General features: G+C 35.9%; 1 protein-coding gene across 3 annotated transcripts in view; it reads right to left on the reverse strand.

Annotated features, from left to right (window-relative positions):
- Nucleotides 1-26,366, reverse strand: part of GPC5 (glypican 5) — a 762,495-nt gene that overhangs the window by 496,759 nt on the left and 239,370 nt on the right. The gene's annotated exons all lie outside the window — the stretch shown is intronic.

The raw sequence follows: 26,366 nt of genomic DNA on the forward strand, positions 1-26,366 counted from the left end.
AGAGTTGTTTACATTTTGAAGGAAGAAACATTTATCTCTGCATATTTTTTGTGTATGAACTGTCCTTCATTTTGGTTTTGTTAAATACAAGTGAAACAGTGATTATCTAAAAGCATGACATATCAGGTTAAAAACAAAACAAAACAAATAAGTAAAACCATCCAGAGACTACACACATGGTAGGTTCAGAACTATATCTGAAGTTTTCCAGTGTTTTTTGTGAATGCACATGCAGCTACAATATTTACTACAGGACAATAGACAAATTATTATTTGCATATATTATTTGACATTACATAACTGATACAAGTACAGAGAAGGACAAAATTTACTTCATAGACAGATATGTGCAAAAGAAGCAATGGAAGCCAGATATATTCTCATTCAAGAAAGAATTTACATAGTAAGTAAAGCATTGGTTCTAACATGCTAATATATCAAAACTCAAAATATAGGCACTAAAATTAACCACTTTGCAGAATTCTGTGGCTTATGAGGATGCAATTCTACATTCAACTTCCTATTTTTTAGGTAATAGTCAAGTTATGCAAGAAAAAATGAATTGCGACATTATCACAAATACCCATAATGCAAATACCCTCCATATGTTATGTTTTGTCTGCATACTCTGCAAGAGGATAGCTCTATATATCTCTGTCTCAAAACTATTTTCCCAGCTGCTAAGCTGTAAGAAAAAGAAAGGAAAGACCACTATGAGGAATGGAGTACAGAAATGCCTAATTCCTGCCTACCATTACTACATATGAGCAACACAGTATATTTGAATTCAGCAGAAGCTGAGTTTTATGAAAAACATTGCAAGACCTCTAAGCTCAACAGGAAACCTTCCATATATGAAGCAACCATAGGAAGATTAGTCTGCTGCCTGAGTTTGCAGAAAGATGTGACGTATAAATCTGAGGGGCAAGGACTGTTTGCCTTTTGGCCGTCATATATGGAAAATGCCCAAGGAGAGCACTTTAATTTTTCATTTATTTGTTTATTTATTATTATGGTGAAATTGAGAAAAGGAATTACCAAAAGGATGAAGGGGGCTATGAGCTGAGTTATCATTAGTGGGAATTAGCACACAGAAAAGAATATAGAAAGAAAATGAGAGGAAAACTAAAAGGGCAAGAACAAAGAAAGAAAAAATGGAGGATGTGAAGAGGAAAAAAAAAATAACACTTGCAAAGTATAAACATGTTTTCCCCACTTAACTGTATTTAAGAGAATGCTAAATACTGAATGCCAGTCATTAAAGCCAGGTTACCACATAGCAACATTTTTTTGTCATTGATCTTTGCTTAAATATCACCTTAAGTGAGACTGAGGATATTTCTAAGGAGGCATACAATGGTCCAGATACCATTCCTAAAGTGACATTGGCCTTGTTCATGTATATAAATTTACTCTGTCATACAAAATGACTTGTTTTCCACAGGAATCAGAGAGTAATTCGCCTTCATACAAATACATCGCTGCGTGTTATATTGAGGGCAAATGTTCTATTTCTTTTGCACTCATTCGAGTATGTAAATATACCAAATTTAAATTCAATTATGTATCAAGATATTGCATCAATGATTACCTGGAATTAGTCACAAGTTAAATATCCCAGCTTTTTTCACTCTTCATTAGAGCAAATACATTGTCAGCTGTATTTAGCTAAAGTAAATACTAAAGTAATATGCCCATTACTAAAGCCCTTACTGAGTCTGTCACTAATTCACGAGCCATACTATAACTTGGAATAGATGTTAATACTGCACAATTAAGATGGCAAGGCTTAATGAGCATAATATAGTTCACTTGAACATGGTAGTTGAAATTATTTAAAAAAAAAAATCTTCATAGCAGTGTTGAATACACTTATTATATGAATGGCTTGTATTCTCCACAGTGAAGTATTTTAGTTTATTTGAGAAAGTATTGATTTGAGAAAATATTTAACACTGCTATTTGAGTAGAGTCAACAAATTTTCTGGTAGTTCCAAAGAAAATGAGAGGAGAGGAGAGGAGAGGAGAGGAGAGGAGAGGAGAGGAGAGGAGAGGAGAGGAGAGGAGAGGAGAGGAGAGGAGAGGAGAGGAGAGGAGAGGAGAGGAGAGGAGAGGAGAGGAGAGGAGAGGAGAGGAGAGGAGAGGAGAGGAGAGGAGAGGAGAGGAGAGGAGAGGAGAGGAGAGGAGAGGAGAGGAGAGGAGAGGAGAGGAGAGGAGAGGAGAGGAGAGGAGAGGAGAGGAGAGGAGAGGAGAGGAGAGGAGAGGAGAGGAGAGGAGAGGAGAGGAGAGGAGAGGAGAGGAGAGGAGAGGAGAGGAGAGGAGAGGAGAGGAGAGGAGAGGAGAGGAGAGGAGAGGAGAGGAGAGGAGAGGAGAGGAGAGGAGAGGAGAGGAGAGGAGAGGAGAGGAGAGGAGAGGAGAGGAGAGGAGAGGAGAGGAGAGGAGAGGAGAGGAGAGGAGAGGAGAGGAGAGGAGAGGAGAACCTCTTTAATGCTTTACTTTGGAAATCCATCTTTCTTAGTCATTTGTGTACATCAAAATAGATAATTCAGAATGGATTTACAAAGCTCACCTCCCTTCTTCCCTCCCCTCCTTCCTTTTGTGGATGAATAGTGCAATACAAGTGCTAGGACAAGTGCTTTAACTAAGTACAGGAATTTTTCTTCATACTATAACACTATAAGAAATTCTTAAAAGGTTATGGAAATCCATCCTTTACAGTGCTCTCATTTTCTGTATTGCAGCATGCAAAACCTATATTCCTCTTACTTTTTGTCCCTCTTACTTTCTGTCACTGAGTTTTTCAATTAACACCTTTTATGAAATGCTGTAAAACCAAACTATTGTATATTTGTCTATAAAATGCAGAACCATGTGAAAAAGAATACCTTTTTTTTTTTTTTATTTAATTCAATTGATAATACTCATTTCTCTAGCCATGCAGAAATAAGCCATTGATTTGGCTACAATTTTATTAATTTAGCTCAGCTGGGAATTATCTGGCAATGACTCATTCAAAGCTGACTATCATTCTATTTTCATTTATTTTCACAATGAAATCTGCACCTTTGCACAACTGGTCTTTACTATAGGACTAACTCTCTTCCTCCATTTGAGGGAAAGGGACACTGTCTTGAGAATGAAACAGGTACTAGGAGCATCAGTCATGTTCCATAAGCTTTTCAGAACTTTCATCCTCTTACGTTCTTCTTCAGTACCAATGTATTTATTTGGGCTAAAAACTTACCTGTAGAAAGTGTTAGTTACTTCTCTCCCACTCCTTGTCATTATGTTATAGTTGTTTTTCCATATTCTCTCAAAGACAAGATTTATTTCTGCTCCCTAGGCAGAGAAGTCTAGTTTTGTTGTTGTTGTTCTTGTTGTTTTGTTTTGTTTTTTTCTACATGATTGATTCTCCTCTCTCATGTAAGAATAAAATAAAATAAAATAATAAAATAAAATAAAATAAAATAAAATAAAATAATAAAATAAAATAAAATAAAATAAAATAAAATAAAATAAAATAAAATAAAATAAAATAAAATAAAATAAACACTCTTTTTCAAATTTACACATTTTCAGTGTTTTAAACCTTGTGTGGTCCAATGGCTCTTCACTGTTTTGGTTTGGAAGTTTTAAGTCATCCTAGAAAGAGGCTCTAATTCCACTTGAATATTCTCTCAGTTTTGATGGCTAAGCCAATTCCTATACAATGTTCAGATGCTCATACCCACTGCACTGCTCACGGTAAATCTCATTCAACCTTTACCTCTTTTGTTCTCTTTTGTGAGAAATGCATCTCTGTACAGAAAGCGGATATACAGTATGGATGGGCATGCTCTAGTCTGGGAATATCCCTGTCCTTCATTCTTTTGCCTGCCTGTGCAGCTTTGTAAAGAAATTGACTTTGGTAAGCATTTTATTCTTTTACAGTAACTATCAGGCTACTTTTCCTTCCTGTTGGGAAGGAAATCCATTCAGTCACTTGCCTGTCAAAGAACCTACTCACATTAGTTACCTAAGCTGCACCCTTGCTGACTGATCTGAGGTAGGGTTTGCTCTTCCAGTTGAGAGTGGGGAAGGGATAAAAGCTGAAGCAGAGATGGCAAGTGAATTGATGCAGCAACAAGCAGCACACTAATGCTTGGTAATACCACAATTTTAAGTGTGTTAGAATTGAAAAAGTAGATCTTTAGGTACTAGAAGTAACAGGCTCTGTATTGTTTGGTGTTACTTGCTCTGAACTGTTTAGCACCATTCTTTCTACGTTCTTTATATCTCTTGGCTTTTCTCTGACCCGTGGCTGGTGTGATCCATTCCATCTCTGAGAGAAGTGATTTTATGATTCCAAACCACCTACAGGCTCCTCCTCTACAACTATATTCCTAAGCAGAGTAGAGCACCTCCACAAACAAAACCTTCATAAATGCACTGTCTGCCACCAAAATAGTTCAAAACTTGCTCTGTGACAACTGACACATTTTAGCCCATCCTTCTGACATTTTTGTCCATTGCAGGCCCCATCAGACTGCAAATAACACACAGGGTTACAGCCATAGTAAACACAAAGAAAGCTTTATGTCCACAATTGATACAATCACTACTCATTTCAAATGCTTCTGATTTATCTCCAGGTCTTGATTTATCTTCAGGTCAAAAAAACACTTGTTTGAATGGAACAAAAATAATAAAATATCATTTTTGAAGTTGGAAGCAAGAATGATTTTCTCCAAATTTGACAATACTGTCTTTGTGTACCAGTTCACAGAATAAATGTTAAACTGAGTTTTTCACAATGCATTGCTAAATGATGGAGGTCTCAGTATAGAATACATTGGAGTAAATGAACCCATGTGATTGCATTTTTTCCTGATATTGGAAATCCTAACCCATATTAAATCTACCTTCCCTGCAAAGTGATCTGGCTTTGAGCAATTCATATTAAAACCCATCCTTTAACCTTGATTCTTTTGTAATTATTGGCTCCAATAATAACAAGGCAGGTTGACCCCCGTTTTCTTCTTCAGATTGATAATAAGGCATTTGCAAAGCCTTATGAAGCGTTGTTTCATTCATTCTTACCATGAAAGTAAATTTTTGAATGTCAGCCTCTTGTTTAATATATATTTTTTGCTGATTGAAATGATATTTTTTGCATAAAAATTATAACCTTACTTATATACTGCTGTTTTATTTTCCACATATCATTGTGTTTAATTAACAAATGTCTATAAATATAACATCTTCAAACACTCTAATGTGGACTAAATGATCTGTTCGAACTAAATGAACTATTGGGAATCTAAGCCTAGTATACAAAACTTCATCCCTGTAGACTTTCATTTACATGCAAAACATGTTTCCATTTACTTGGCTGAAAAATATATAAATCTCAAACTCGTGGTTTGAAAGCCTTCACTCATTATAAAGTTTTAATACAGCATTAATCACTTACTGTTTTTTGCACTCCAAATGTGCAAATAATGGAAAAAACAAACAAACAAACAAACAAACAAAAAAACATTTTAAGGATTCCCACAGAGGTAGACCAACTTGAGTAAGTGTCGGTCAAATCTGAATCCTGGGGAAAAAAAAAAAAAAAAAAAAAAAGACAAATTTCTTGCTATAAATAATAGACCCACCATCTGTGCTCATTTCTGTGCAAGCATGGTAATGTATCATAGCACTTTAATAGGCAGACTTGGTCCCCAAATACTATTCATTTTCATCAACACAAGAAAAAAATAATAAAAAGCACCAATATATTTGTATTCTATAAACATGTTTTTAAATGATGAATAACAAGTTGCCCATTCTCTAAGTTCAATATTCATATAAATATGCGATTGCTCTTTATTGTATCTATGAACACAGTTTTTGATTTTTGCATTTGATTGTATCAATATCTCTATTAAAAGAGAAGGTCACGCTCTGTTGGCTATCACTTGGTTTTTATAATTAGAAAAGCTAATAGAAGTTATATAGATACGAATTCTCTTCGAAATCAGGCAAAATTGTGGACAAAGTGCTTATAAGATCTGTATCTCTATATTACTTCAACATAAATAATATATATTATATTGTGATAACAACAAACACTGATACATTATATTTATTGTCAAAAACTAACTGACCATGATTTTCCATTCCTTTGCACTAGCTTTATGGAGTTATATCAGCATAGAACCACAAAATCACAGAATCGTAAGAATAGATGCAACAGAGTATGAGATTGATGCTAAAACAGGTCTGAGCCATAAAGTTTTGATCTAGATACAAACTTCCCCAGAATTCAACAGGTAGTGCTGGCAGCATTTTCCTTCCTACATGTTGGCTGGGGAACAACCCAGAGCTGGACAACTGGACCTTCTAGGAACAGGTGCTACCAAGCTCTTTAACTCTTTCAAGACCCTAACCTAAGTTTGAAGAGTCAAGAGCTTTGATAGGTGGTAAGGATCCTGAACTCCAAGATATCTCCAATCATTCTGGAATTCTGGACTCTTTATCCAAAACTGTAAACTTTTTTTGTTTGGTTTGGTTGGATGTGCTTTCCAGTTAAAACCCAAAGTTAAACACATAAGTGAGAAGCACGGCTTTCTAGTGTGTTTGTAGAGGCACAACATCATGTCTTCAGACTCACAGCAGTATGGCACAGCCCTGCCACTTCACAACACAAGTAAAATGAGTGCACATGCTCCATAGACTTAACAATGAATCCAAGAGATATGCATGCCGTATTCATCCATTAGAGATGGAAAGCAGATATATAAGTAAAGGGAAAGTAGGATGGGAATATGGTTAGGACAGACTTGTTTCTAATAGACTGGCATCTAAACAGGTATATATATATTTAAAAAAAATAAAAAATAAACAAAATAATAACCAATTGTTAAATAGAAATCTTTTGTTTTTCCTTTTTCAACATAAGAACTGAGATGTAGTGAAGTAAATGTGCATAGTTCCAAGAAAAAGATGGCATAGTCATGAGAAAGCCCAGATGAGATCTCAGGCTTAGTTTGACACTTTCTAATAATTGCACCAGTAGGACCCTCTCAACTGTGGGAAAGCTGCATCTTCAAAGTATAGGAAGATTTCAAACTGCTAAATAATTTCAAAATGTTGACAAAAGTTCATATTGTTAGAACAGAATAATAAGAATTGTGTAGACAAAGATGCTTATATAACTATGAAGATAATTCATAAGTCAAGTATTTAAAGAAACTTATTTTGACTTGTACTTGAAGACAAGGTGCAGTATTACCTGAAGAAAATTACATATAGTTGTATATATAGAAAGTATGTGTATATGTAAACATTTTAAACATCAAGATTCCCTCCCCCCCCCCTTAATGTCTCATTCTGCTGATTGTCTGTAGGTTTGACAGGATTCAAGCCCATGAGACAAACCCCAAGAACTTCTACTAGAGAGAGAGAAGGAGGGAGGGAGGGAGGGAGGGAGGGAGGGAGGGAGGGAGGGAGGGAGGAAGGGAGAGAAATTTTTTTCAAGCAGCTCCAAAAGCCAGGAACTGTTGTATCTGAAATCCAGAGGACTTGCACTGTGTTTTCAAAGCTGTGTAGAGTCTGAATTAGGGTCTAGTATTCATGATATTCTTTGTCTAATTGTTTTATATCTGCGTCCTTCATATTCCTGAGGATCCCAGCCTCAACAGGAGAAAGAGTGCTCCACAGTTTTCAGGAAATTTTTTAATAAGCAAACATTATTTGCTGAGTTGCCATCAACAGCAGATTTTCAGGCAAACTGCACACCACCAAACACCATGGTTTCTTATTTCTTATTTTCTTTTTAGTGCAAATAATCCTTTTTAAAAAAAGAAAATGAACTCAGAGCCACCAGAGACTTGAAGTTTCTCTTGATCACATATTAGACTGCAGGAGAACTTGGGAAGTCTCTATCCATATTTCTAGTAAAAGATGCTTCTGCATGTTTTCATATTCCTGGGAATCTGCAGTGAAAAATGTAGGCACAATTCAAGCTAGTAACTTCCTCCACTTAGTAGCAAAAAAAAAAAATCAACATCTATAACAGTTTGTAATAATGACATTTATTCCTTATGTATGTAAGCGTGAAACACTGCACAGACAAGCAGGTGAGAACTGCATTCTTCCTTATGATGCTAAAGAAAAGTGAATGACAGAGTGATTAATCCTGCCTTTAATGTTTTCAGGTTGACTGGGTATGTGCAAGCACATCCAGCAAAAGATGAACAGAGGATACTGAGTGGGATTCAAACTTGCTGTTTGGAAGAAGTGACATTGAGCTTCTTTTAGAATCTGGACCGTGTCTCACATGTGACATTAAAGTAACAAAATGCATTAGCTCAACAGATTATGTTTTCTGGAACAACGCTAAGACAGCCAAGCCTCTCCTGAAAGATCTGGTGATGTTCTACACTTCAGCAAGTTCAGCTGTTCCACGTAACCTAATGTCTGTCTACCAGATGCTATCATCACCTTCTACCACCACCTTCTTGGGCTTGTTAGTGTTTGGCCCTATTGAGTTACTCAGGAATCTCTACCTTAAGTTGCCCAGTTACAGGATCATGATATTGAGAAAATTTCTCTGGTCGTAAAGGGCATAATCAAAGGGTTGCATTGCCTTACCTCTGATATGTCAGTGTGTATTGGGTAGGGATACTGCTACTAATTTGGCATAAATGAAGCAATGTTGATTTTCATCAGCTGACTATTTGAAATAAGCACAAAAATGCTAGGGAAATTGTTTGAAGTTGGGTGCCTACTTTCTGTGGGTTCCTCTGAAAGCTCCAGTCAGACAATATTATATACAGGAGACCAAATAATATAATTTAAAAAACAATCGATTTACCGTATTTACCCTTTTAGTAAAAACCTTTAATTCACCTCCTTTAACTGACACTGATACAGTAATCAAGATACACTTTTCTGCAATATGTGCCTCTTTCACAAACTGTGTTTTCTTGTTTTCATGTTCTAGTGTGGAAAAGTAGGTATTGAATGCTAAAGGACTTGTTTCATTCAGCTTCTCACTTCAGTTGAATACTAAATTACTTCACAGCTTAGGCTGCTGGCATTCAAAATTACAAGCAAGCACCTGTATTTATATAGTTTATATAGTCTCACTGTGGTTTAGGAAAGTATGAACACAGTGTGTCTACTTCTTTTTTTTTTTAATTTTTTTTCTTTTCCATTTAATTTCAAATTGGTAAATATATATATATATTAAAATAACTCCTTCCTAGCTTCCTTGCTTTATGATTGCTGATAACTGCTGTTTTACACCTGCTATTGCTAACAGCTTCATAACTGCTGTACACTTCAAGATTACAGGTAACTTTTAATTGAGAAATCAACCATTACCTGAATACTACTCAAAAATTAAACATGTACAGAAAAAAAAAAAAAGTATAAGAGCGTTTAGTAGTCCAAATTTTAATTAATAAAGCTCAACAAATCAAAGAATCACTTCAATCATTAAAAACATTTGGAGCGTGGACAGGGGTGTTGGCTGGCTTTGTTTAGCATATAGAGAGTTTTGTAAAAGCAAATACTATTGCAAAGGAAGCATCAGAAAACCCATCAAAATATTTTATACCTAGTTATCAGAGACAGCAATTGTACTATTTCTGGGACAGATACCATTTTTCCTACACATTTCAAATACTTCTAAATTGATCAAATTTATTTTATTTATATATGAAAATGAAATGGCTTTGAATTTTTGAATGAGAAATTACTTTTAGGTCTGTAATGTGGTATATGTTTGGGAATTAAATAAATAAAGAAATGTATGTGATTGTATACTCTATTGTTAAATTTAGAGATTGCATAATTTGTGCTTTAGAAAACAAATCCTGTAACCTTTGAGGTTAAAACATGTCTTATAAAGTATTTACTTTTATTTTTTCATCATTGAATAGAACTGCCTGTTAAAAGAAAAAATAGCAAGTCAGCCTTTGGGTTTCCTCCACTTGCAAAGTGGCATTTGACTTCGGAATACTCCACCTTAAATAGATAATTCATAAAAACCTTCCTTGTTTGGAACTAGATCGATGTCATTGAGACAAATCACATAAAGTAACACTTGCAGTTTTTCAGAATATTTGAAAGAAACTCCAAGTGTAACCTACTGCATATTGAGAACTAGCACAGTTCTGAGCAGTTTCCACAGCTGTAACCATTTTGAAATAAACCAAATTTGTCAGGATCTTCATTAACTCATTGCAGTAATCTATTTCAACCTAAACTTGTATAAAGTGTTTTAAGGACACGATCTTTTCCTTCTGATTTTCCTTCTCCCTTTTCTTGGATTTCATCTGAATGAAGTAGGCCACATGAACCTACTAGTAGAATCTGAAAATAATTCTACCCTATGATATGAAAGCTTAGATAAATTTCCTTGTAACCAATGTTATTTCCTGCTGTAAAAATTCTGTATTGTGTTACCAACCTCAGGGAATTTGTTGTTGTATGTGTGTGTGTGTCTGTTTTTCTTTCACAAAATTTAATCTTTGCATTGTTTCAAAAGTTCAAGAACTACAGGAATTCGCACTTGAAAGATAGCTTGGAAATTGGTCTTCAATTAATGGTAACAACTGTAATAATTATCTACGTATCATCTATCTGTGCTGCAAAATGAGCTCCACAAAGAACAAGACAAAACACCCTAAATAACAGCACTATTCTGCCAATGAGAAGCTTAAACTCTATCAAGTGTTGCACACCCAAAATCATTTAAGGAAAATGGGAGAGTTTTTCACTCCAATGATCTCCAAATTCTACACTGAGGCAAGAGAAGAGGAATCTGAGAGAGAATCACTATCAATATGCAGTGCTCCTTAATAAATAAATATGTTTAGTAATTGCAAGCTCTGCTGAAGAGAAAAGAACTGAAGGTGAGCTTTGAGACAGATATTTCATTCAAACTAGGTGCCTTGGGTAAGTCACATTTACAACTGAGAAAATAAATTCTTACTACAATAGAAAATAACTAAACAGAAGACATATGCAAGTATGCTAAATCTACATATCCAAGGACAACAATATCTCCACCTTGTAGTATTGTTGAAATCTTCCTATTACTGTAATAATTCTACCATAACTTCACTTAATTGAGCAATGAAAAGAGATATGTTAATTATCATAAACAAGCACATAAATGTTTACAGCAGATAGCTGGCAAAACAAAAGGAATTATCTTGGAGAAACAATATAATCAACTTGGAAATATGAAGCTTTGATATGCCTAATTAGTCTAAAATTGGGAAACCTGCTTCCGTATGGGAATTAAGAAAAGCTCTGCTTGGAAATGGCAAAAGGGTCATGTAATTATGGTGTTAGATAGGACACAAAACCTTGGAGACAAAAGTCTGACATTTCATATTTTCTCCAACATGACGCTTCAGGACACAAACCGAAGTATCTACTAGAGACTTGGAATGTACCTGATAATTTTGGGACTGATACCTGACACAATGCTGACATGGTCAATATTTATCTTACAGCAACGTGGGAGTTACTCAAATACAAATCATGTCAAAGGTGCAATCCCACAATCCATTCTTTGTTATTGAGTGGTTTGGTTTTTCTGAAGTTATTTATGGAAAATAACCACAAAATGACAGTTAAGTTATGGTGAAGGACTATCAAGCAGATAATAAACTTGAATAACATTATTGACAAAAGAAAAGAAAGTCACTCAGCAAATAAAGGTCAAATGAAGGAATCAGCCTAAGTTGCTGTGCAATGCCAAGTGAAATGCAATTTCAGCAAATCCCCTCACATGAGCCACTTGACAGATCTTCCCATTTATTCTCAACAGTGAAATTCCCTGTGGTGGTAAAGCTGCTTTTTAATGTCCCTCTTTGTTGGCAGAATACACTAAGAGTTAGCAAAATATTGGTAGATTAATAATCAGTCCATATAAGTCACTGATTCATCTCTGTGGCATTGGATTAATTGTATCATCCCAGTTTATCTGAATGTGCACGAACGACAATGCTGCCAACTAGGAATTGATGATATGTATCGAAAACATTGTGTTTTTCATCTTAAATGTTTTATGACTCCTATATTCTTCATATTAATTGTGGGGTGTTTTTATACTTTTTTTTTTTTTTTTCACAAACAAAACATTTTCATCTAAGACATTCTCAGTTTTAATACTTCAAAATCCTAGACAATATGACACTGTCTTCAGGACACATAATTGTATCTTCATTTAAACCAGTTTTACACTTACTCAAGCATGCTGTCTTCTTATACACCTGTATGGGAAGAAAATCAGTCCACAACTGTATTAATACACAGTTTGGATTGGTTTCATTTTCCTACATAGGATATCACACAAATTACGGAAAAAGTGTTTTCTCAACAATGAGAAGTTTGTTCAGCTACTAACCCATAACTGTATTCTTATCAGAGCTTTGTAATTCACAGTGCCTCTCCTGAATGCATGTTACCTGAATTGCAAAATGCCTGCATTACCACTTCTTAGAGTACAGTGAATAGCTTGTTAAAGACACGTACAGTGGTACAGGTCAGAAATTCTACAGTATACTGTATTCTATTAAACAACAGAAATGAGCATTACAATTTAATATGTGTTATGTGCTTGTCTTAGTTAATCTCTATGGGAATTTAAAAGCTTTTTTGAACATCATAAATTGCAATTGAGTAACAGTTTCATTCGGTACTAGTCTTTAACTGGTCTTATACCAAAGATAAATATAGCTGCATTAACTTTCTTAATTCTTGATGCTTTTTACTATCCGTGATGGTAGGAAATTTTTAAAGCATTTCAGGACAAATCACAAAAAATGCAGACTTTAAATAAAGTCATATTCAAAGACACTGCTGTATGCATGAGGAGCTCCAATTTCAGAAGAGACTTTTATCAGAGTAGTCAACTGAAGAGTATGTAGAAGGTTAAAGGGTTGAGTGTGAATGCACTAAGAAGTTATTTGAACATGCTTATTATCCTTCATCTCAAAAGTTGTTAGACAAAATCATATCAATACTACACAAGCATATTTTAGGTTATACGTTTTTATATCAGAAAAAAAATATAGGAAAAATATAACCACTGTATAGTACAGGGAACATAAGAAGGGATAAAAACACTTTTGAGGATGTTTCGGTGTTTTCCACATTTCATCCTGACTGTACTTGCACCCATGTATAATGTAGCACCATCTTTTAATGTTTCTTTAAAAACAAGAAATTCTTCTTCCTTTGTGTGCATAACCTATATATATATAGGTTATATATATATATACATATATATATGCATACATATATATGTATGCGAGCTAGTACCCCCTTCATAACTAATATTAAATTATTTAAAGTTAGCGATTGTATTGGAGGTTTAAGAGCTTTAATAAACCTTTTTGTTTTTCACAGAATCACAGAATCACAGAATTTCTAGGTTGGAAGAGACCTCAAGATTATCATGTCCAACCTCTGACCTAACACTAACAAGTCCTCCACTAAATCATATCGCTGAGCTCTACCTTTCTTCATAACCTCTCCTTTTTCTGTCTCTTTTCAAAAACCAAATAAATTTACAAATTTCCCTTATCACATTGAGTTATTGTTTTATTTTAGATCTAAATGAGTGAATGTAGTTATATATATTCATTTTCTCTTTGGTGAATAACAGTTCACTGTACAACAGCAGCAAAAATATTTTTTACAGAAGGGTAAAGAAGATCATACTATGAAGACCTAATGAAAATAGCTGGTTCTCATTAGTTGCTCTTTGTTTCACTCAGTGATAAACATAATACAACAAAAATATGACAGTGACTCAGTTTCACATTTTTCTTCCCATTCCCCCAAAACCTAGCAAAATAGAGACTATATACAAATATGACATCATTTTCATCTGAGAATGCCCCTATAAGAAGAAATATGACAAAATGACTTTCATTTGTACTGAAAATCCTATCATCCTGCACATCCTATCTTTAATTAATTAAAAATAAGGCAGCTACTCCTTAAGGACCTATTGATCAAACTTCCCCTACAGTCAGAGTCGGGGAAGAGAGAAAAAAAAAAAAAAAAGAAGAGCCAAGGCTTTGGTGGAAATTTAGCACCTATGGTAAGATGAAGTTATGACCTCTCCATCTCTGCTGGACATATCTCTTAAACAACTAGCCTGCACATTATACTGTTTAAATAACTAAAGTGAAATGAATGTCATTTGCATTAGCCTTGGGGTGCTCATGATGAAGTCATAGGGCTTCTGCAGCAAGCTTATTATTGCCTCAGCTTTCCAGATTTCCATTTCTAAAATCATAGTAACTCTTACATACCTGTGTCATGGCAGGTACAATGAAAAGACAGTGATGAAAGTTAAATATTATGATGCTTCTAGATATTCAGTAATGGGAACTGTGTATCTGAGCAGCAGCAGGATATCAAAGAACTTTGATTTTATTTTTTTCTGGCACATGCAGTTCAGTGCATTCTAGAAAACAGTGCAGCTAATGGCAAGCTTTTATCTTTCTTTTTCTTCCTAATGAAGCTTGAAGTATTTCATTTACTGAAATACTCAGTAGATCCTGACAAATTGAAGGACAAACTTATAAGAAATTTATACAGATTGTAATGGACTGCTGGAAGCTAAACTCTTCCTAATAGAAGAAGGGTTCCACTTTCATCCTTTGGGATCAAAAGGAGAAGTCTATTGTCTGCTGTAAGTTTAGAAGTGTCTGGAGTGAAGCTCTGTGTGACTGCTTAGTGTGCAGTCTAAAGGGAGAATCAATCCAGACAATGTTATTCTCAGAGATTTGATTTTTAACTTCACTTGAGATATTTCCTCAGTTACAGAAATTAATGTCAAGTAAGTAACAAGGGGCTCAAGGATAATGTAAGTCAAACAGCCTGTCTTCCCTAAGGGAAAAGCTGCCAAAAAAAGGAAAGAAAATGGGGTCAAACTGTTGCCAAAACTGTTCTTCAGGGAAACAGCACCCTGCAGCAAGTATTACAAGTCTGAAAACATTAAATGAATTTTGTGTTGCAAAAATATATACCTTTGTATAGGTATATATTTGTATGTGAGGTTTACCAAAAACAGAAGTTTTTGGTAAACAGTTTTGACATCCAAAATAGTAAGGATGTGTCATCTTCTGAAAGAATCCTAGAATGGCTCAGGTTGGAAGGGATCTTAAAGACTATATAACTCCAACCCACCTGCCATAGGCAGGGATGCCACCCACTTGATCAACTTGGACAAGGCCCCATCCAGCCTGGCCTTGAACACCTCCAGGGATGGGGCATCCACAGCTTCTCTGGGCAACCAGTGTCAGTGCCTCACTACCCTTACAGTGAAGAATTCCCTCATGAAGAATGTGCCCTCCTTGCAGCAAAGTGGTGCAACAAGTCAAGGTTCAACAATCCTTCCCTTCTACCCAGCACTGGTGAGGTTGCACCTGGCAGACTGAGTCCAGTTCTAGGCTCCCCAGGACAAGAGAGACATGGAGCTACTGAAGAGAGTTCAACAAAAGGCCACCAAGATGATTAACGGAGTGGAGCATCCCACAAATGAGGAAAGGCTGAAAGAGTTGGGACTGTCACAGAATCACAGAATCACAGAATTTCTAGGTTGGAAGAGACCTGCCCAGCCAGGAGAAGAGAGGGCTCCAAGGGGATCTTATCAATGTGTTTAAATATCTGAAAGGAGGTTGCAAAGAGGACAGACAGGCCATTTTCAGTGGTGCCCAGTGACAGAACAAGAACCAGTGGGCATAAACAGGAACACAGGAGATTGTCTGAACATCAGGAAATACTTTTTTTTTTTTATTGTAAAGGTGGCCAAGCACTGGCACAGGTTGTCCAGAAGAGATGTGGAGCCTCTGTCCTTGGAGATCTTCAAAAGCCATGTAGACGGGGTCCTGAGCAAGTGGTTCTAGGTGGCCCTGCTTGAGTAGGGTGGTTGGGCAAGATGACCTCCAGAGGTCTCTTCCAGACTCAGCCATCTTGTGATCATGTGAACGACAATGCATTGACTATTATATTCTTATCATTACAGTCTTACTCACATATACAGCTGTGTATAATTGAACAGTAAGGTTCAGACTAATCATTGCAACTGTGTGGTAACTGTGACTTCCCTCATTAGAAAGATTAGTCCTTATTTTTTGTGTGTAAATTTTATTTCAGATTTGAAGAATGTTGAAAAATGCAGGTTTTTTAGGTTTGTAACCAAAGATATTTTTTTCCATAAAATTCTCAGCCTGCTACCAAATATTTGGCTACTTTTTCATTAATTAAAACAGTCAGAAAGTTGAACAACTGATTCAAAAAGTAGACCACTTTACACATTATTTTTATCAGTGGATTTGAGCAGAAAGTTTCTTAAATAGGACAGGATGCTAAGCAGCCTCCAAATTTTGCTTTTTTTTTTTTTTTTTTTTGTAAACTATCAGGCATGTTGCAGGCTATACCTACGAATGAATGAACTGCTTCATAGAGTGGCATCCTTGGAAGAATACAGTGACTATTACTTTGTATTTGGGAGGTCAACCACATAATAAAATGGCCAGTGAAGCACACAGGTACTAAGAAGAGCAACCCAGAACTCTGCAAATCATATGAGATAGCAGAAAGCTGGGCAGGGCAATGGGGTCTCCAATGGACTAGACCACAGAGAAAAAAAAAATAAAATGAAAGTTTCTTTTTTGACAAACAATGCTTTTCCATATAAAACTATTTCATAAGACAAGTTTTGTTTACACTCACCTATTTCTAATAAGAACACATATTAGCTTGTCAGCTAGTTTTTAATTCTGTGATTTCGTATAGTAGGTGAGATGCATGAAGACCTTGGTGAACATGTTACACAGGCTAAAAGATTATAGTGCCAGCTCTAAAATACACCCTTAAAGCTGGATACTAAGTGGGCCAGGCTCTAAGTATGAGGTTCTTTGAGAATGGGTTCCTTGGCTGCAGTTAAACAGGATATTCAAACACTTGAAGCTCATTGTTAAGCATAAATCTTAAATTCTCCTTAAATTATCTTAAATTCTCCTATATGCTGCCAAACACTACCCTAAGCCCTCCAGCATGGTAGACATGAGATTTGATTCAATGCATCCAAACTGAAAGTAGTTTGCCTAGTGATATCAAAGACTGACAGAAAGTGCTGTATATAAAGTACGAAAAAAACTCAAAAGTATCACTGATACATAATTCTCAACTCACTTTATGAATATACCAAGGATCTAACTAGACAGCAACTACACAGAAGGAATTGTGATAAAGTCATTAATTATATATATATTCAAATCACATTTCTTTTCACAGTCCCTGGAATCTCTTAATCTAAAGCTTGGCCTGAGAAGTGCAGGGTATATACTTTGGGGAAAATACGTGCATTTCTGTTCTGGTACCTACCTCAAGCCCTTTAATACCTTTTTTTCAATAAAATAAGTTAACAGTGCTTACTTTCTACTTGTATGTAAGGTTAAATAAATCTACCAAATAACTTTCAGAGTGACTAACAGCTTTTTTGAAAACTTCGTAATATTGATGGAGTAATTTTCAGAATGCAAATATGACATAAGGAAGTTTACTTTCTGATTCATTTTCTGGAAGTGTGATTCCAAAACTGCTTCATAAATAAAACTTTTGTCCCTCAGAAAAACATAGCTTGTAATTCTACATTTCTGGTTTTTACTTAATTTTGATATTTTCCAATATGATTCGTGGTGATCTGAATTTTAACTGCTAGTTCTCTTCAGTCTTCAATTTGTCTCATATGGCTAACTCTACTTTTCTAAAAACACGTTCTCTTCACTCCTGCTCATGAGTCTGTTCTGTGCTTCATCCTTGCAAATAATTTTTGGGGAAATTTTGTTTGTTTGTTTCAGGCCAACTGTTCTTTAAGTGTATGCATAGTTACTGCACAGCCTCACTGGCATAGCCCTGAAATCCTTCCATGAGATACATTCTCATTGTCTGAATAGCAGACAGCCTGTCTTTCCAGACAACCAAAATTCTGGATAGCAATATTGTCTTACTTTAGCTCTTAGTAGCAGTTGAGGACAAATCCCACCTTGTCCCCCATATTCCTATTTGTAGGCCTGAAAGGTCATGGAAAGCTTTCACTTGCCAGGTCAGATTTTGCTCCTTACTAAAAATCCTACTGGCATTGTTCTTTACCAGACTACTGGTATACTCTTGTGCCTGAACAATTTTTAAGAACTTAAGGTTTATCACCTTTTCTTATATACAAAGGGATTTTATGCCTTCCCTTCCCTTCCCTTCCCTTCCCTTCCCTTCCCTTCCCTTCCCTTCCCTTCCCTTCCCTTCCCTTCCCTCTCCCTTCCCTTCCTTTATTTTTTTAACCTGGTGGTAACATAATTAAACCCAAAGAAAATTAATTAATTAATTAATTAAATGAATAATAATAATAATAAAAAAACCCACAATGTAAGCTATGTATTAGCTTTGCTTTGTCAGTTTTTCTCCTAAGGATGGGACAACAGCTTAATGAATTCTTTACCATTTTTAGTTTGAGCTTCATTCTGTTTAGTTATTAATCATAGACTGTGATAAATAAATAGCACCTGGAAGCCAACACTACAGCAAGGTTCGTATGTGAAGGAGACCTGTCACAGAAGCAAGCGTTGAGGGAAATGGATGGAAAAGCAAGGTCAGTTGCTGTACATGTATTTCTCTCTGAAAATGTGTCTTGAAAAGTTTGGTCACTGAGGGATTGACTTGAGAAACTTGTGACTAGGAAGTGCTTTGCTAATATGGACCACTGATGGAGCATTTCTGCTTGCCTTTCTCTGTGGTTATTCATTAATTTTTAATTGCTTCTGGAACGGTTTCAGCCACCAAGCTTTATTATATTGCAGCCCACATTGTGATCTATGGAACATAAAATCAAAAAGGAATGGAATAGTTTTGAGAGCTTCACAGTGTCTCTCCAAAGTTAACACTCACAGGTTTAGCTTGTAAATTGCATGGATCATTCAGTCATAAACTTGGCCACACACTGAGTTTAGATTTGATTTCCTAAAGAGCTAAACGCTTTCTGAAAAGCTTGTAGGTCATTTCACTTAGCTAGTTCTGCACTAATTGTTTAGATTTCCTTTTCCTTTAATTAGAAGATCGAACATGTCCAGAAGTGTTATTTATCTCCTTCAGCTATACACTAAACCTAGTGTGCCTTAGCTCAGCTGCAGACATCTAGGATACAGTTCAAATTCTCACACACAAGTGTCTAGTGACACTTCAAATGCTGAGAATGTTTTCCATAGGCAGAACAGGTTTCATATCTGACAGAGGGGCTAGAGACCTGCACCCTTCTAGCATGGCACGTAGGTGCCCAACAGTGAAAGGCACTGATGTCCAAGTACCTCAAGCAAACCCGGCGTGAGACCCATGCAGATTTCATCAACATACATGTATGTAACAGGCCACTGTTAACTGGAAGAAGGCACAAAAGACAGCAGACCCTTTGGTTTAATAGACTCTGTGTCATAAATGTTCCCATGTCTGAACCCCACAGACATTTCAAGTGCTTGATCCTGAGCTGACATGACATACAACATTGAGTCAAAGATATTAATTCATTAAAGGGTGTTCAAAGTAATCCAGAATGTTTCGCTATTTAATTAATATAGTGAACCTTTTGAAATAAGACAAAAGAATTTGCACTGGAAATATTTTACAATATAAAATATCTTTATGAACTAAACATATTATACTAATAAAATGATTAATATGCAGTTCTAAAATATTTTGATGGGAAGTCAGCCCCTAAATGAGAAACTCAAACAAATATGTAGACTAACTTCAAGCAGCTCCTCCAGACAAACAGAGGTACCCTAAAGGCCGTGCAATATTTCTGAGTCTATCTCCACTATCATACTGCCAAGGAACTGAATTGCACCCTGGAGATATAGTGATCCCTCTCAGCAGAGCTTAGAAAGCAGATCACCTCAATATAAGGCTGAAAACTACATTTCATCATCTGAATCACTTTGTAAACAACATTAATTGTATTGATTGAATTGTCTAAACATGGGTGTCTAGTGCTATTCAAGATGACATTGAGTATCACATCTGGTCAACAGCTGTTGTTTCAGTAGAAAACCCGAACATATTTATCTGTAGTTATAAACTAACACTAACCTAAACATATACAGCAGTTTCTAACATCTATATTGAATGGGACAGTTTAATTTATTTGTTATTTAAAGAAAGGTCACACTTAAATTTAACCCTTTGATTATTATTATTCTTTTTAATATCTGTGTAACTTTCATATGTGATTTTTTTTTTTTTATTTTTTTTTTTTTTTTCAGTATTACCCTCTGGGTCTTGCATGCCTCCTTTGCCTGTGCTCCAAGCTGGATGGATGCCAGCCAGCCCTGATCTGAGGATTGTGAGCTCAAGCTAATATGGTAATCCTAATGAGAGTACAGCACCGTGCTAACAAAGATGCACAGCTTTTGGATTGAAGTTTACTGGCCTCCAGCCAGCTCTGTGCACAAGTTAAATGACTGTAGGTTTGTCTGCAGAAGGCCAGGAAGATATGATGTGACTTGCAATAAGGCAGATTCCCAGCACTTCATAAAACGATCAAGTTATTGGCTCAGCCAGGTGTTGAAGGGCAAAATCTCTGAAAACATCTGTGGCTAATGTTTGAATAAATACAGCATATATCAAGACACCTTTCTTGATGTTATAAGTCTTCTAAATTATAGAAATGAAAGAATGAAAAATTAAGTCCTGGTGACATCTAGCAAAACGGTATAGGCATATAAACTATATTTACAGTGTTTTTTACCCATGTTAACTGGGGATAAGGTACAAAGATAAAAATGCATACATACTGGGTTTAGGTGGCAAGGTATTGGTAGCAGAGGGTTGATGCAATGGTGACCTCTGTAATAGCAGCACATGAAGCTGCCGCATGTCAGATCAGAGCCAGCTCCAGTCAGCTCCAAAAGTGATCTGCTGTGGCCAGAGCTGAACCAGTGAGAAATGTTGGCTATGCCTCTGGGAGAGCAGATTTGAGAAACAAAACAAAACAAAACAAACAACAACAACAACAAAAAAGCTGCTGTGCAACAGCAGCTGGGAGAGGGGAGTGAAAACCAGCCCTGCAGACACCAAGGTGAGTTCAGAAGGAGGGTAGGAGGGCTCCTGGCGCTTGAGCAGAAATCCCCTGAAGCCTGTGGAGATGCCCCTGGTGGAGCAGGCTGTCCCCCTGCAGCCCATGGGTCCCACATGGAGCAGATCTCCACACTGCAGCCGGTGGAGGAGCCCCCGGTGGAGCAGGTGGACGTGGCCTGGAGGAGGCTGCAGCCCATGGAGAGCCCCTGCAGGAGCAGGCCCCAGGCTGGAGCTGCAGCCCGTGGAGGGGAGCCCACGCAGGAGCAAGGGTTTGGGGGAGCTGCTGCCTGTGGGGGACCCATGCTGGAGCAGTTTGCTCCTGGGGGATGGACCCTGTGGTCCGGAGCCATGTGGAAGCACTTCTTGAAAAGCTGCTGCCTGTGGGCAGCCCCCGCAGGATCAGTTTGGGAGGAATGGCATCCTGTGGGAGGGACCCCATGCTAGAACAGGGGCAGAGGGTGTTTTTAGTTTGCTTTTAGTTCCCACTATTTTGTTGTTAATTGGCAATAAATTAAACTAATCTTCTCCACGACACGTCAGTTTCACCTGTGACAGTAACCAGTGATCTTCTTGTCCTTATCTTGACCCATGAGATTTTTTGTCATACTTTCCCCCTCTGTTCTGTTGAGGAGGGAGAGGGTGAAGTTAAACCTACCGGGTTTAAACTGCAACTGTGTACTAGTTAGGTGTGGTCCTGATATCTGTACTGGTTCACAATTGGGAATTTTAAAAAGCCATTTAGTTAAGTTAAAATAATAATATAATTGGAATAGACAATATTTTAGATAGATCTGAAGAAAAATTGAAATGAAGGATTTGTGTAACTAAGGAGAATGTAATTCCATATTCTTGAACCTATGTGATTTACAAATGTCTGGAAAATGAAAAATTTGCAAGAGATAAAAAAATGGCATAGGAGTTATTAGAAATTACGTTTTTTACCATCATGACAACCCATTTTGTCAAGCCACATTAAAGAAGAGAAAAAGATTGCATGTACAGGCATAAATAACAGGAATGGAGAAGGTTTTGTCTATTGTTGTGCATTGTTTTTTGATGGAAGATAACAGCTTGACACTGAAAACAATGTTAACTCATGACTTCTGATTTCTGCAGAAAGAAACCTATGACATCTTACAATAATTATAGAGTGACTGATAAAAAATGGATCCAAAAGTTTTCAATTCTACCTAACCTAATCAGAGTCAAGCAAGAACTTCATCAGTATTACTTCTGTTGATGCTGCCACTTGAGTTACATAGAAAAAGGTAGTTTTCCTATTCTTTGTTGGTTTGCCACTACACGTTTTTGGTTATGGGGGGAAAATAACACTCTTTTTTTTTTTTTTTTCCTAAACATGAACTTTTTTTTTTCCTGAACATGAAGTCAAAAAGCCAAAAACAAAAAAATGTTTTTTGTATTTTAAATGTTTTGTTTTTGTGCTTTCTTTCTTCTACCTTTTTAATAAAATAATTAGAAAAAAAATAGCTTAACATAAAACTGTTTTAAACAGGTATAAAATTTACCTGTAGGAAGTCAGAGTAGGGAATACTACTACCTCAGTCAAATCTCATGGTAAGCATAGTATAAAACATGATAAAAAATCAACTGTGTTTATTTTCCACTTACTATAATAATTGCAGATCTTATATTATCAACACCCAGTTGAGATCCTTACACTTAGAGCAAAATTTCAAAAGTTTATCCCAATAAACATCTTAATATTTAGTAGGAAAAAAAAAATCCCAGCAGGATCTGACTACTACTAAGTTAATAATCCCAAGAAATGTACTAACTAAAAATATGCATCTACTCAAGTACAGAGAGAGATTAAAATTTCTTTTGGTTCTCAGAAACTTCTCACAGCAAAGCTGTGAGAATAATATAAGTAATATAGTCCTATGATAGTTTCACCATCAAGGATATACACAGATTCACCAATACACACACATACATTGGATATGTACATACCTGGGGAAATGCACATATATGTGAGAACATACACATATGTGTAACAAACTACAAATATGGTGATTGATCAAATCCCTGAAGTGGGATTTAACACACCATTTCTTGGGTTAGTCTGCTATAATGTACTGTTAACAGAACAAAGTGTAGAATAAAGCAGTCAAATGCTGACTGTAATATGAAGTAGAAAAAAAAAAAAAAAAAAGACTTTTGACCTGCTTTAAAAAATGATATTAACAGTTCTCCAGTGGGAGGTCATTGTCTGGAGACACACAGGCTTGTGTTAATTCCACCTTACTAAGTAATTTTTTAAAAGCACTACTCTTATACACCCTGGCCCAAGCACCCCTCTGTAGTGAATGAAGAGACAGAGGTAACTTTGAAAGGAGACGTATCCCATGTAAGTCTGATTCGGGTTTTATAAACACATGAATCTGTGCACTTATGACAATCAACACACCTCTGCTATGGAGTAGGGCTAAGAGGAGGTGGGCAAGAATAATAAACTCAGGGAAGAACATGAGGAATGGCTACCAATTACTGTAGAAAAAGCTGAACCAATCTCAGCAGAGGACATGGAAGACTGAATCTTTGCTTCAGATATTTGGCTATACCAGTGGGTGATCAGGTTGTGTAAACAGCCTTCCCTGAGATAATAAAAAGTGTAAAGTCACCCTGAGCTAGCCAGACCAGCACAGGGCTGTGGGGAGTGTACACATGGCTCAGCCCAGTATAAAAACCGGGCAACTAATAAAATGAACTTTGAAGAGGGCGTTGGGCTTGAGTTGGCTTTAACCAACATTTTCCTTCCCAGTGACTGAGGACAAACTGTGTCATGATGGTGATCATACAGAGACCAGTAACGGCAATCATGTTTGCATTATAATTCAACTGCATGTTGCAATCACTATATTGTGCTTCTGTTGTAATTTCAGTACATTGCTCTTTCACTCCGCTAAATCAAAATCTCATGTAATGCTGAATATCTTCAAATAATTAAATTTGGTATTAAGTAAATTTGGTATTAAACGTTAAAACCTCCTTGTGTGGAAAATCTAAAAGAACCTGATCAGAAAGTATTGGACTTTGACTCCACCAGACATAGAAGGCTGTAGGACACAGAGGCTCCTACTTTTGGAGACAGGCTAGTCTTTCAACTAAGATCTGATGAATGAGGGCCAACTGATGCAGTACATCAGCATTCAGATTTTAAGTTATGGTGCCTAACAGGATTTTAGGGACTATGCATAGCTGGGTTTGACCAGTACAGTACAGTACACTCTCTTAGGAAAGAATATGACATAATAACATCTTGAAAAGCATTTTTCCAAATGCTTGTGTCCCTATATACTGAGTACACTGTCATTTTGGAGGAGCATAGAATGTTATATGAATGAGTATATTTTAGTAAACAGTAAATAAAATTCCACAAACAGTTAATCAAGGAAAAAAAAGTCTCTTTTTCTAATATGGGGCTTACCCATAACAAGTAATAGACATTGTCCTGATAGTGCTGTGAGCAAATAGTGGTCAACATAGACACCCTAGAAGGTGTAACTTTATATTAATCACATTAAAGAAAATGCTGGTGTCTCACATGCTATGATAAAAAAGACAGACATTATTATTGGTACAGGAGCTGCACCTTCATCAATCACTTTGGTCATCAAAATAACTTATTCTAATAGGAAGAATCAAGGGAGGATGAAAGTGCAGACATATATTATACAGAGAAAAAAATTCATCACAGTATCATGTAATTTACAGATCGATTAATTGATTGCTTTGGGTTCCTGAATTTTTTAATTCATCTATTGTCGGTACAACTACTGTAGTTCATGCCAACACCATATGTTAACTGACATATACTCCACTCCGCTGCTATGCACTTTCATATAACTAAGTTCTAGCAGAATTATTTACTGCCTTGGCTGAATCAGTTTATAAGGTTTAAAAAAGCTTAGCTCCATGTGCTGAAGCATATCTTAAGATTGCACTAGGCCTACATGCAGGCTGTGACTAGTAGTAGGAAAACAGATAAATGATACATTCTTGCTTAAATAAACCCTTGACAAAGGTTAGAAGAGGAAGAAATAGATAAGAAATCTTATCAACATAGATTTGTTATCTATGTTAACAAATGTTAACATATGTTAACTCAGTTAAAATATTCTTAAAATCCATTTGAAATCAAGTGATTTAGCTAAAATAGTAATGAAAATATATACACAATTAATTTTTTCCTATGATATGATGAGCTCTAAAGTTTTTTTAGGATTTACCAATATAGTTGCCAAACAAGAAAAAATAAAGTACAAATTTATATTTTAAATTTGTATTTTAAAATAAACACTAAAAATATAGACTTTAATACGAATGGAAGCAAAGCTGTATATGAATTCAAAAGCCAAATAAAGATATGAAAATTAAAACAGCTGTAATTTTACTGGAAAATGATATTAAAACACTTGAAAATACATAGCATCAATGAAGAAGACTTTAAACTTTTCTTCTCCAAAAGCCACAGAAAGAGATATTTATCTTTAGTAGTATCTCAAATAATTTAAAAATATTATATTTGTACTATAATCCTTTCAGGCTTGTTAATGTTTATCCACAGAAACTGTCTCTCTGTTGATATATATATATATATATATATATGTATGCTTATGTATATATGCTGCCTTATACATTTTAAAGCAAGTAATTTTCCGACTGAACATTACTGTCATAATGTGTTTCAGCAGACTATTTAGATTACCTCAAATAATTCCGTGTAAACTGGGTCTTTGTTCTCTTATATACAAAAAGAGTAAGACTAAACTTTGCTTAAAGATGCTATAAGCTATCACAGTAAAGAAGGAAAACACCGTAAATTTTATTCCCAGACTAGAAAAAAGATTTTGTTACATTGCTCAGCTATTGAACAATTATTTAAGACAATTAACAGAACACATGGCAGTTACCATTTTGAAAATAAAACTGACTGTCACCATTATGATAGGTGTAGAACTCATCCAGAACATTTGATAAGTGTGTTGTAAGTATGTCTTCAGATAGGGCCCATATAGTTTTTAGCAAGAAGAAAACGTAATTTAAAGAATCAGGAAGAAGTCAGGATCTGAGATAACGATCTAGTGGGAGGTGTCCCTGCCCATGGCAGGGGTGTTGGAACTAAATGATCTTTAAGGTCTCTTCCCACCCAAATCATTCTGATTCATTCTGTAAGCACTTGAAATTATCTAAGATAACTTTGCCTATGCACA

This window comes from Anas platyrhynchos, chromosome 1 (assembly GCF_047663525.1).
Source record: "Anas platyrhynchos isolate ZD024472 breed Pekin duck chromosome 1, IASCAAS_PekinDuck_T2T, whole genome shotgun sequence".
NCBI classification, from domain to species: domain Eukaryota; kingdom Metazoa; phylum Chordata; class Aves; order Anseriformes; family Anatidae; genus Anas; species Anas platyrhynchos.